The sequence below is a fragment of the Xenopus laevis genome, chromosome 6L, assembly GCF_017654675.1.
Source record: "Xenopus laevis strain J_2021 chromosome 6L, Xenopus_laevis_v10.1, whole genome shotgun sequence".
Classification (NCBI taxonomy): Eukaryota; Metazoa; Chordata; class Amphibia; order Anura; family Pipidae; genus Xenopus; species Xenopus laevis.
Genome location: NC_054381.1, coordinates 53,426,432 through 53,436,870, shown reverse-complemented (window position 1 = coordinate 53,436,870; position 10,439 = coordinate 53,426,432).

The following is a 10,439-nucleotide window of genomic DNA, read 5'->3' as shown; positions in this document are numbered from 1 at the left end:
AGTTAGGTCAGTTGGAAGGAGGAATCAGGAGGATGGACTGCTGGTTGTGTGGTCTCGCTAGAATCCTATAGCGTGTACCCCAATAATGGCAGGAAGGTGAGATATTATCTTTTTATAGTTATATTGCAGCATGGGTTGAAAAAATATGATCATCAAGGTTATCTTTTTGATTAACTAAATTGAGCCTAACTTCTGGGGTAAACTGTTCAGTAGACAGCGATGTCAGTTAGCTGAAGGAGTAATCAGATGGATTGCTGGTTGTGTGGTCTGACTAGTGGGCAGCAGGCAGCAGCACATACCCCAATAATGGCAGGAATGAAGGCAGCGGAGGGGACGACTGAAAGGTGGTGGGTAAGGAGAAAAGGAAAAGAAAAAGGAGCCCAGTGGGGAAACTGACAATTGAGAGTGAGAAAGAAAAGTAAGTAAGATTGGGAGCAGCAGTCTGAGTACTTAGAATGGAAGGAAGGTGAGAAGGTGACCTGCCCAGCAGATAGTGATGACAGTAATTGGCAGGAGAAATCAGGTTTGCTGGTTTGCAGCATGTTTCCCAGCATTGCTAAATTCTGGGTTGAGCAACAAGTAGCATGTGTCTATCTTCTATGTCTGGTTGGGAAATAATATCTGTGATTATGTGTAGGGGTGTTGGAATTATGTGTACATATGATAAATATCACTATTACTGTAGCTAGTAGCCCAGCAGATAGTGATGAGTCTGACAGTTATTTCTGTTGGTAGGAGAAATCAGTAGGATGGGTTAATGTAATGATTTGGTGCTTTGTTAATTGATGCTATCAGTTTTTTAGATTTTTTTTTCTGTAATGATTAATTTTGTATATTATTTTAATTCCCAATTTAAAAAATTCCCAATAATGGCAGGAAGGTGAGATAGTATCTTTTTATAGTTATAGCAGCAAGGGTTGACAAAATACACATAACCATCAAGGTTAACTTTTTATTTAACTAAATTATGCCTAATTTCTGGGCTGACCTGCCCAGTAGAAAGTGATTTCCGTTGGCAGGAGAAATCAGGTTTGCTGGTTTGCAGCGTGTTCCCCAGCGTGCTTAAATTCTGGGTTGGGCAACAAGTCGCATGGGCCCATCTTCTGTGCCTGGTTGGGAAATAATATCTGTGTTTATATGTAGGGGTGTTCATAGGCTTGAGAAAGGGTCCTGCGAGGCCCGAAACGTTGCCACATGTCTGCTCACATTTGAGCCAAATAAAGTACACCTTCAAATTTTACACAAGTTATAGTGTGCTGCAGTATATTGGATTTCTATATGTAGGGGTGTTGGCATTATATTTACATAGTTAGGAATATCACTGTTACTGTAGCTAGTTTATAGGGATTTTACTTCCATAGCACTAAATTTAGCCATAAATCCATAACGTGCTGCATGATATATATGAGAAATGTCAGGGTTATTATAACAGCAGTGGCTGTGTGTTGATGGTGGGCTTGAGAAATAGAAATGTCCTAATCTGTCACATGGTATGTCCTCTGAATAAATATATATATATATATATATATATATATATATATATCTATATATATATATATATATATATATATATATATATATATATATATATATATATATATATATATATATTGGGTGGCTAAAAGCTAGTACAGTTACCCATAGAGAACAATAAGGAAATAGTTCTGATACGTCTACTACAAGGAAGATTTTGATTGGTTGCTATTGGATTATGCTCTGATGCAGTTACTGTTTTTATAGTAAAAAAAATATTTTTTGTGTTAATTTTTTTTTTTTACCCCTACAGCTACTGCTGCTAGTAAAGGCTGGTCCATTCCAGAGGAAAAGGATAAAGCTCCAGACAAAAATACATGGCAAGGTAAGCCAGAATTATTAAAAATGTTATCAGGTCCCAAAGCAGCAGTGGCAGCTCACTCAGAAATTGTTATTTTAGGTACTTACACACTAGGCCCCTGGCACCAGGACCGCCATCAGAAACCGCAGGGCCCCATAAGACAAAATTTCCTGGGCCCCCTGGGCTGCGCCCACCGCAAGCCCCACCTACAGGTCCGCCCTCCCCACCCCACAGGTTCGCCCCCCACCACACAGTAAAAAAAACAACAAAAATATTGGTGGCTAGGGTTCCCACATGTTAATAAAAAAAAATTGGTATTGGTGGTCAGGGTCCCCCATAAAAAAAATATTTGTGGGCAGGCCCCCCCCACATTAAGAAATATTGGTGGCTAGGACACCACATGGACCCATCCCCACATTATAAGAAAATTGGTGGCCAGGGCCCCTTAAAAATCCATGCCTTCCTGAAGTCAGCAGCTCTCAGAGAAATGGGGGGCTCGGCTAATCAAGTAAGTGTGGCATGGCCTTACCCTCGGGGCCCCCTACAATTCTCCCCCCTGTCCCCCCCCCCTGATGGTGGCCCTGCCTGGCACACAGGACATTTTGTTTGCAGCTGAGGCAGAGGACAGTGCCCCTTCTCCACTTGTGACTACTCCTTACTGCTCCTTATACTAATCATCAACTAGGTCTGTATTGAACGCATACAGAACAGTGACAGACAGATCTCAGTGCTCAAGCTTTCAAGCTAATGTTTTGTTTGGGGATCCTCCTGTCACTGTTCCATTTCATCTTTGTTCAATTACATTCTTGTCATTAGTATTAGGCGCAGTGACAGGTATAGAAGGCAAGTGTTCTGCCCTGAGAGCAAATAACAAAGGCCTAAGTGCTGTACGGGCATTTAGGTGCCTGTCATTTCCAGGGGGTGCCTGCCATGAGGCAAGGAGAGAACCTTGTCTCAAACGGCATTGCCCTGCAAGTTACCAGAGGCGACAAAAAGCCAAATTTAAAAAAAACGCAATTGCGCTCTCTGCCCTAACGATGGAATCTTTCTTTATTCACTTGCTGGCATTTTCATGTGCATATTTATCAAAGGTTTAAAACAGAGATTATTTGATAATGCTGCATAGGTAAATAGTGAGCAGGGAAGTTCCTTTCTGGTAAATTGTGGTGAATTCTATTTGCCTCTAAATTAAAAAACAACACATTATGTTTTAATTTATTAAAGAGTAAATGGATTTTACCTTAGTTCTCTAGAAGGGAACTCCCAAATTCTCCGTTCCCTTAGGGGCGTATTTTTGAAATGGGGGAAATAGGGAAAACTCTGTTTTAAAATCTTAATATCCTAAAAATTGTATATGTGTGAACAGAGAAGTAGTGATCTGTGGCAAGCTTTATTTTTATGCTTTATTATATTTTTCCCTATTTATCTCTAAATTGCTAGAGATGTATATACAAATCTGGTAAAGTTTGAGTGCTTACTATAAATGGTGATACTGCTTTCTTGAGAGAGAATTTAAATGTCAAATATATTGCAATGTGATTTTATTTCTGTTTAGCTGTGGGAGTAATGCCAATGCAATGTCTATATATTTTCAAATATTGTATACTTTATTTTGTTTAATATTAGAATATTTGAGGAGCATGTTCATGTATGGCACAACGGCTATGCATACCCCCCACCCCCGGGAATTTATGTCCTGCAAAATCATTCTTGCTCAGTAAAGTTTTTTTGTAGTGGTGTTAGCAAGTTTATGATAGGTGTTCAGTTTATGATGAAGTTGTTTTTAGTTTTTTTTTAATGCGTTGGCTGTTGGTGTGTTTATTCTCTACTTATGGAGCATTACAGCATAGAGGTGTAGTAACTGAGCCTAAATTTGTCAGCCTTTATGGATTGTTTTCGAGCCCAGTTTTTGGAGGGGCTGCCCGGGTGAAAAGTGCCTTTCCGGATTTCCAAATCCAGACAGGACATTGAAGTGAATGACATGGTGATCAGGCAATTGCTGATCGACACGTCACTGGCCCGCCCTTGGCGTCATCTGGCCCGCCCCCCAACATCACCTCCCTGCCCTCAACGTTATCCGGCGTTTACCCCCAACATCATCCAGCCCAAACCCCGACTTCACCGGCCCGCCCCCTGCCAGGTTCCCCCATGGAAGAAAGGTGGCAACCCTACATTGAGGGGCGGAGAGTGGTGGCGTCAGTGGGGGCAACATGTGTGTCTGGGGCATTTCCTTGGCACACAGGTTGCTCCCTGGCCCTTTCGTTTGCTCTAGGATCATCGTGGAGCAATGCGAAAGGACCCACTGACAATTTTTTTCACTTATGACTTGAAATAATGTTGCGCTTGGTCTACATCCACATCTTTTTTTGCACATGACCAAATATGTACAATATTGTCGTTATTTTATTGGATTTATCTCTTGCAATTTCTGTTTCATGGGTATGTTTTTGCTAATAGTTTATTGTATTTCCTGTTTTCTTTTTTTTTGTCCAGTTTATTGCTTTCAAATATGTATGTAAAGTTATGGTCGCTAAGAATGCGTCTAAATGCAGAAGATGTCTTTTTGAGGTTTCTATATTTCTTTATGTTCTTGTGGTGGTCATTGAAACTTGATGCAGTGTGGACATAGGCGCAAACAGGCATTTTTGCTTATTATTACACATACGGACAGGGTTGCCACCTTTCTGGATTTCACCCGCACAGGCCAGATTTTGGGGGGGCTGCCCGGGTGAAAAGTGCCTTTCCGGATTTCCAAATCCGGACAGGACATTGAAGTGAATGACATGGTGATCAGGCAATCGCTGATCGACACGTCTCCGGCCCGCCCTTGACGTCATCTGGCCCGCCCCCCAACATCACCTCCCTGCCCTCGACGTTATCCGGCGTTTGCCCCCAACATCATCCAGCCCAAACCCCGACTTCACTGGCCTGCCCCCTGCCAGGTTTCCCCATGGAAGAAAGGTGGCAACCCTACATTCGGGGCAGAGAGTTGTGGTGTCAGTGGGGGCAACATGTGTGTCTGGGGCATTTCCTTGGCACACAGGTTGCGCCCTGGCCCTTTTGTTTGCTCTAGGTTCATCGTGGAGCAATGCGAAGGGACCCGCTGACAATTGTTTTCACTTGTGACTTGAAATAGTATTGCGCTTGGTCTACATCCACATCTTGTTTTGCACATGACCAAATATGTAAAATATTGTCGTTATTGTATTGGATTTATCTCTTGCAATTTCTGTTTTATGGGTATTTTTTTGTCCAGTTTATTGCTTTCAAATATGTATGTAGAGTTATGGTCGCTAAGAATGCGTCTAAATGCAGAGGGTGTCTTTTTGAGGTTTCTATATTTCTTTATGTTCTTGTGGTGGTCATTGAAACTTGATGCGGTGTGGACATGGCCGCAAACAGGCATTTTTGCTTTCTATTACACATACAGGTAGGGTTGCCACCTTTCTGGATTTCACCCACACAGCCCAGTTTATGGAGGGGCTGCCCGGGTGAAAAGTGCCTTTCCGGATTTACAAATCCGGACAGGACATTTAAGTGAATGACATGGTGATCAGGCAATCGCTGATCGACACGTCACTGGCCCGCCCTTTATGTCATCTGGCCTGCCCCCCAACATCACCTCCCTGCCCTCGACGTTATCCGGCGTTTGCGCCCAACATCATCCGGCCCAAACCCCGACTTCACCGGCCCGTCCCCTGCCAGGTTTCCCCATGGAAGAAAGGTGGCAACCCTACATTCAGGGGCGGAGAGTTGTGGTGTCAGTGGGGGCAACATGTGTATCTGGGGCATTTCCGTGGCACACAGGTTGCTCCCTGGCCCTTTCGTTTGCTCTAGGATCATCGTGGAGCAATGCGAAAGGACCCACTGACAATTTTTTTCACTTATGACTTGATATAATGTTGCGCTTGGTCTACATCCACATCTTTTTTTGCACATGACCAAATATGTACAATATTGTCGTTATTGTATTGGATTTATCTCTTGCAATTTCTGTTTCATGGGTATGTTTTTGCTAATAGTTTATTGTATTTCCTGTTTTCTTATTTTTTGTCCAGTTTATTGCTTTCAAATATGTATGTAAAGTTATGGTAGCTAAGAATGCGTCTAAATGCAGAGGGTGTCTTTTTGAGGTTTCTATATTTCTTTATGTTCTTGTGGTGGTCATTGAAACTTGATGCGGTGTGGACATAGGCGCAAACAGGCATTTTTGCTTCTTATTACACATACGGATAGGATTGCCACCTTTCTGGATTTCACCCGCACAGCCCAGTTTTTGGAGGGGCTGCCCCGGTGAAAAGTGCCTTTCCGGATTTCCAAATCCGGACAGGACATTGAAGTGAATGACATGGTGATCAGGCAATCGCTGATCGACACGTCACCGGCCCGCCCGTTATCAGGCGTTTGCCCCCAACATCATCCGGCGCCCAAACCCTGACTTCACCGGCCCGCCCCCTGCCAGGTTCCCCCATGGAAGAAAGGTGGCAACCCTACATTCATGGGCAGAGAGTGTTTGCATCAGTGGGGCTTGTAGCTTGAAATCTAAAGCCATAATAGGGGACCCCGGGTTCCAAACTTCGGGGGCCAGCACAGTGCTCATGAGCAAACTGCACTCAAGCATGGGCACCACATATCATTATTTCACTTTGGGGGCCGGACAGATCAGGGAGTGGGTCTGGGCCATGAGGGCCATTTTTTTCCATTGTCCCGCCAGCTCAGTCCTACCCTGTCTTCATTTAATTTCACAAGGACACAGGCAATATGTCAGCCTTTACTTAGTAGGTGGGAAGGTCAGGGATACATTTCCAAGTGAATGTAAATAAATTAAAAGTCTCTGTTGAGTAAATATGAAGGGTGAAATTGTTTTTGTGTGCATTGTTTTACCAAAAGGTGAAAATTAATTATTCTTTTTGGCAGCAAAAGCATTGTTATGCAAATATTTATTGTTTAGGCACTGGTCCATGGGACATTTTCAGGCACCTTCAATATTTATTAGCTCAGGAGGCAGGTCTCTAATGCTCAAAGTCCACTCCATTGACTGCTATGGCATTTTTCCTTGAAATCAGTTGTCAAGCAATTGTTACTTGGAAATGTGCACTACCGTGTTTCTTAGTGATTTCACTCTACTACCACAAAGAAGTGTTTTGTATTTGAAAGACTGCAGGATAACAATGCATCGTATTTAATATTTTGTATAAGTCAATGGAAGAGGAACCTATCGTAATTTGAAGTTATCGTGGTTTGTGCTGGGTTTAGCCCTAAAATCTGCTAAATTTGGTTTCAAATAAAACTGTAAAAAAATATTTGGTGTTTTCAAATAAAACTTTAAAAAATCGAGCGATTTGGGGATAACGTCTGAAAAAATTGTACGATTGTTTCCCCCCCCCCCAATCCTATGTATTCTAGCTATTTTATTAATAAATAGACCAAAATCTGAAATGGGAGTTTTGGTCGAGCTTCAATTTTGAGATAAATTTGGTTTTAGTATATAACCCTGTTAATGTAAGATTGCACAGAATGGTCTTCTTAACATTTTTGAAATTGACATAAATGTGTTTCTGTAGCTATTGGATGATATAAGTAGTTTTACATTACAAATATCATGCTTTCTACCCAGCAGCTCTGAGCTTCTTTGCGGAACTGCCAGCCATCAGAGGGTTAAGTCCTGGATGCAGGCAGCAAACCCTGCCCCATTCTAAATAGTATTTACCCGTCTAATAAAAAATCTGAAAGCTAGGGGCCTATTTATTAAACCTTCTGGTTAAGTTTTTAAAGGAGAAACATTTTAATTTTTAGAGAGAAAAAAAACTTTAATTTTTTAGAGATTTATTATATCCTTATAGCTGGTAAAATACTCCAGCTAATACCTGTCGAAATCAAGTAGACGTCAGTGGCAGATGTCCCTTTTACAATTTGAAGATGTTTCTTGACATCGTGCTCCTGGTTTTCATATAATAATCCAAAAAGTTGTGGTTACTGGGCGACAATTCGAAAAAGACATAAGATTAAATTGTCAAATTCAAAAAAGGCATACGTTTCGATTTGTCAAGACTTTTCCTAAACCGATTTTTTTTCAAACTTATATTTTGATAAACTAGGTAAATTCATGGATGGAAGTTAATAGAAGAATTGAAACATTTTGCATTTAGCAAATACCCCCCTAGACTCTGCATCATTAATCTAGCCAGCATAGGAACGTAATACTTCTGGTATGAAAGCTTAATCCTAAATGAGTAATATGAAGAAGACGCATGAAAAAAAATACGTATTTTTAAAGTACTGAGTATGTTTACATGCATTCCATACATTAAAGGACAATGTACCGCTTCTTCAACCTAAATTCACTTTACTTGACTTGCGGCAAACATAAATTTTTGCACAATGAAGTGGAAAAGTCTAAATCTGTTATAAAAAGGATGTATACTGTCCCTTTAAGTTATTTTTACCCAGTGTTCTGCCCTTATTATTCAGAGCAGTGTTTTAGATACCCCCATTTGAAAGCTGAAAAGACTAATCAGAAGGATTTAAATAAAAAACTTTAAAAAAAAACCTATGTCTATGACATAGTAATAGTTAACTTAAAAAAGGCTTCTTCAATAAAATGAGTACAGTATTGATTACAAGGATTCATTGAATCTGTTTAAAATCTTAAAGGGGTTGTTTACATTAACTGTTAGGTTGTAGAGAGTGATATTCTGATACAATTTGCAATTGGTTTTCATTTTTTATTATTTGTGGCTTTTACGTTATTTAGCTTTTTATTCAGCAGCTCTCCCGAGTTGCAGTTCAGCAATCGCGTTGCTAGGGTCCAAATTATCCTAGCAACCATACACTGATTTGAATGAGAGGATTGTGTGAGTGTCTGAATAAAAGGACGAGTTATAAGACGTAGCAATAACAATTGCAGCCTTACAGAGCAATTGTTTTTAGATGGTGTCAGTGACCCCATTGGAAAGCTGGAAAGAATCAGAAGAAGAAGGTGAATAATACTATAAAAAAGAAAACTATAAAATAAATAATGAAGACAATTTGTAAAGTTGCTTAGAATTAGCCATTCTATAACATACTAACATTTAACTTAAAGGTGAACCACGCCTTTAAAGGATCAATAAGCTTTTCTATTAATTCCCCTTTCTATTTACCTAATGGATATATTAAAGTATTAATATATTTCACTTGGTCATTGTTTATATGAAAATGTTATTTGCTATTCAGAATCTACTCGTGATAATCCTTATTTTCTCCCAACTCTCTAGATTTGTGTGGTGGGAATCATAGGATTGCCAACTTTTTTTTTGGCGAAAATGGGCAGAGGGTGGGCCGGTGACATTGGGGAGGCGGAGCGGGTGATGTGGGGGAGGCAGGGCAGGTGACATGGGAAGGCTGGGGAGCAATGTTTGCACTGCTAATTAATAACTCTATCAATGAATGATGTTTTTCACTACTACTTAATAAAGCGTTAACTTGATGTTTCGACCACTAATAACCCATATCAATGTTTCGACTACTAATTAATACACTGTTAACTGAATGTTTCCACTACTAATTAATAACTCATGAACTGAATTGTTTTTCACTACCAATTAATGACTTGTTAACTGAATGATGTTTGCACTGCTAATTAATAACTCTATAAATGAATGATGTTTTTCACTACTATTTAATAAATCGTTAACTGAATGATATTTGCAGTACTAATTAATAACTCGTTAACTGAATGATGTTTCGACCGCTAATAACTCATATCAATTTTTCGACTACTAATTAATAACTCGCTAACTGAATGATGTTTGCAGTAATAATTAATAACGCATAACTTAATTGTCTACTAATAATTAATAACTCGTTAACTGAATGATGTATTACACAACTAATTAATAACTCGTTAACTGAATGATGTTTTTCACTACCAATTAATGACTTGTTAACTGAATGATGTTTGCAGTACTAATTAATAACTCGTTAACTTAATTGTCTACTATTAATTAATAACTTGTTAACTGAATTTTTCCACTACTAATTAATAACTTGTCAACTGAATGATGTTTTCCAGAACTAATTAATAATTCGTTAGCTGAATGATGTCTTCCACAACTAATTGATAACTCGTTAACTGAATGATGTTTGCACTACTAATTAATTAATCGTTAACTTAATTGTCTACTTCTAATTATTAAATTGTTAACTAAATGATGTTTGCACTTCTAATTAATAACTCGTTAACTTAATTATCTGCCACTAATTAATAACTCGTTAACTGAATGATGTTTTCCTCAAATAATTAATAACTCGTTAACTGAATGATGTTTGCACTGCTAATTAATAACTCTATAAATTAATTATGTTTTTCACTACTACTTAATAAATCGTTAATTAAATGATGTTTCGACCGCTAATAACCCATATCAGTTTTTTGACTACTAATTAATAACTCAACTGTAATTAATAACTTATAACTTAATTATCTACTAATAATTAATAACTCGTTAACTGAATGATGTCTAACACAACTAATTAATAACTCATTAACTGAATGATGTTTTTCACTACCAATTAATGACTTGTTAACTGAATGATGTTTGCAGTACTAATTAATAACTTGTTA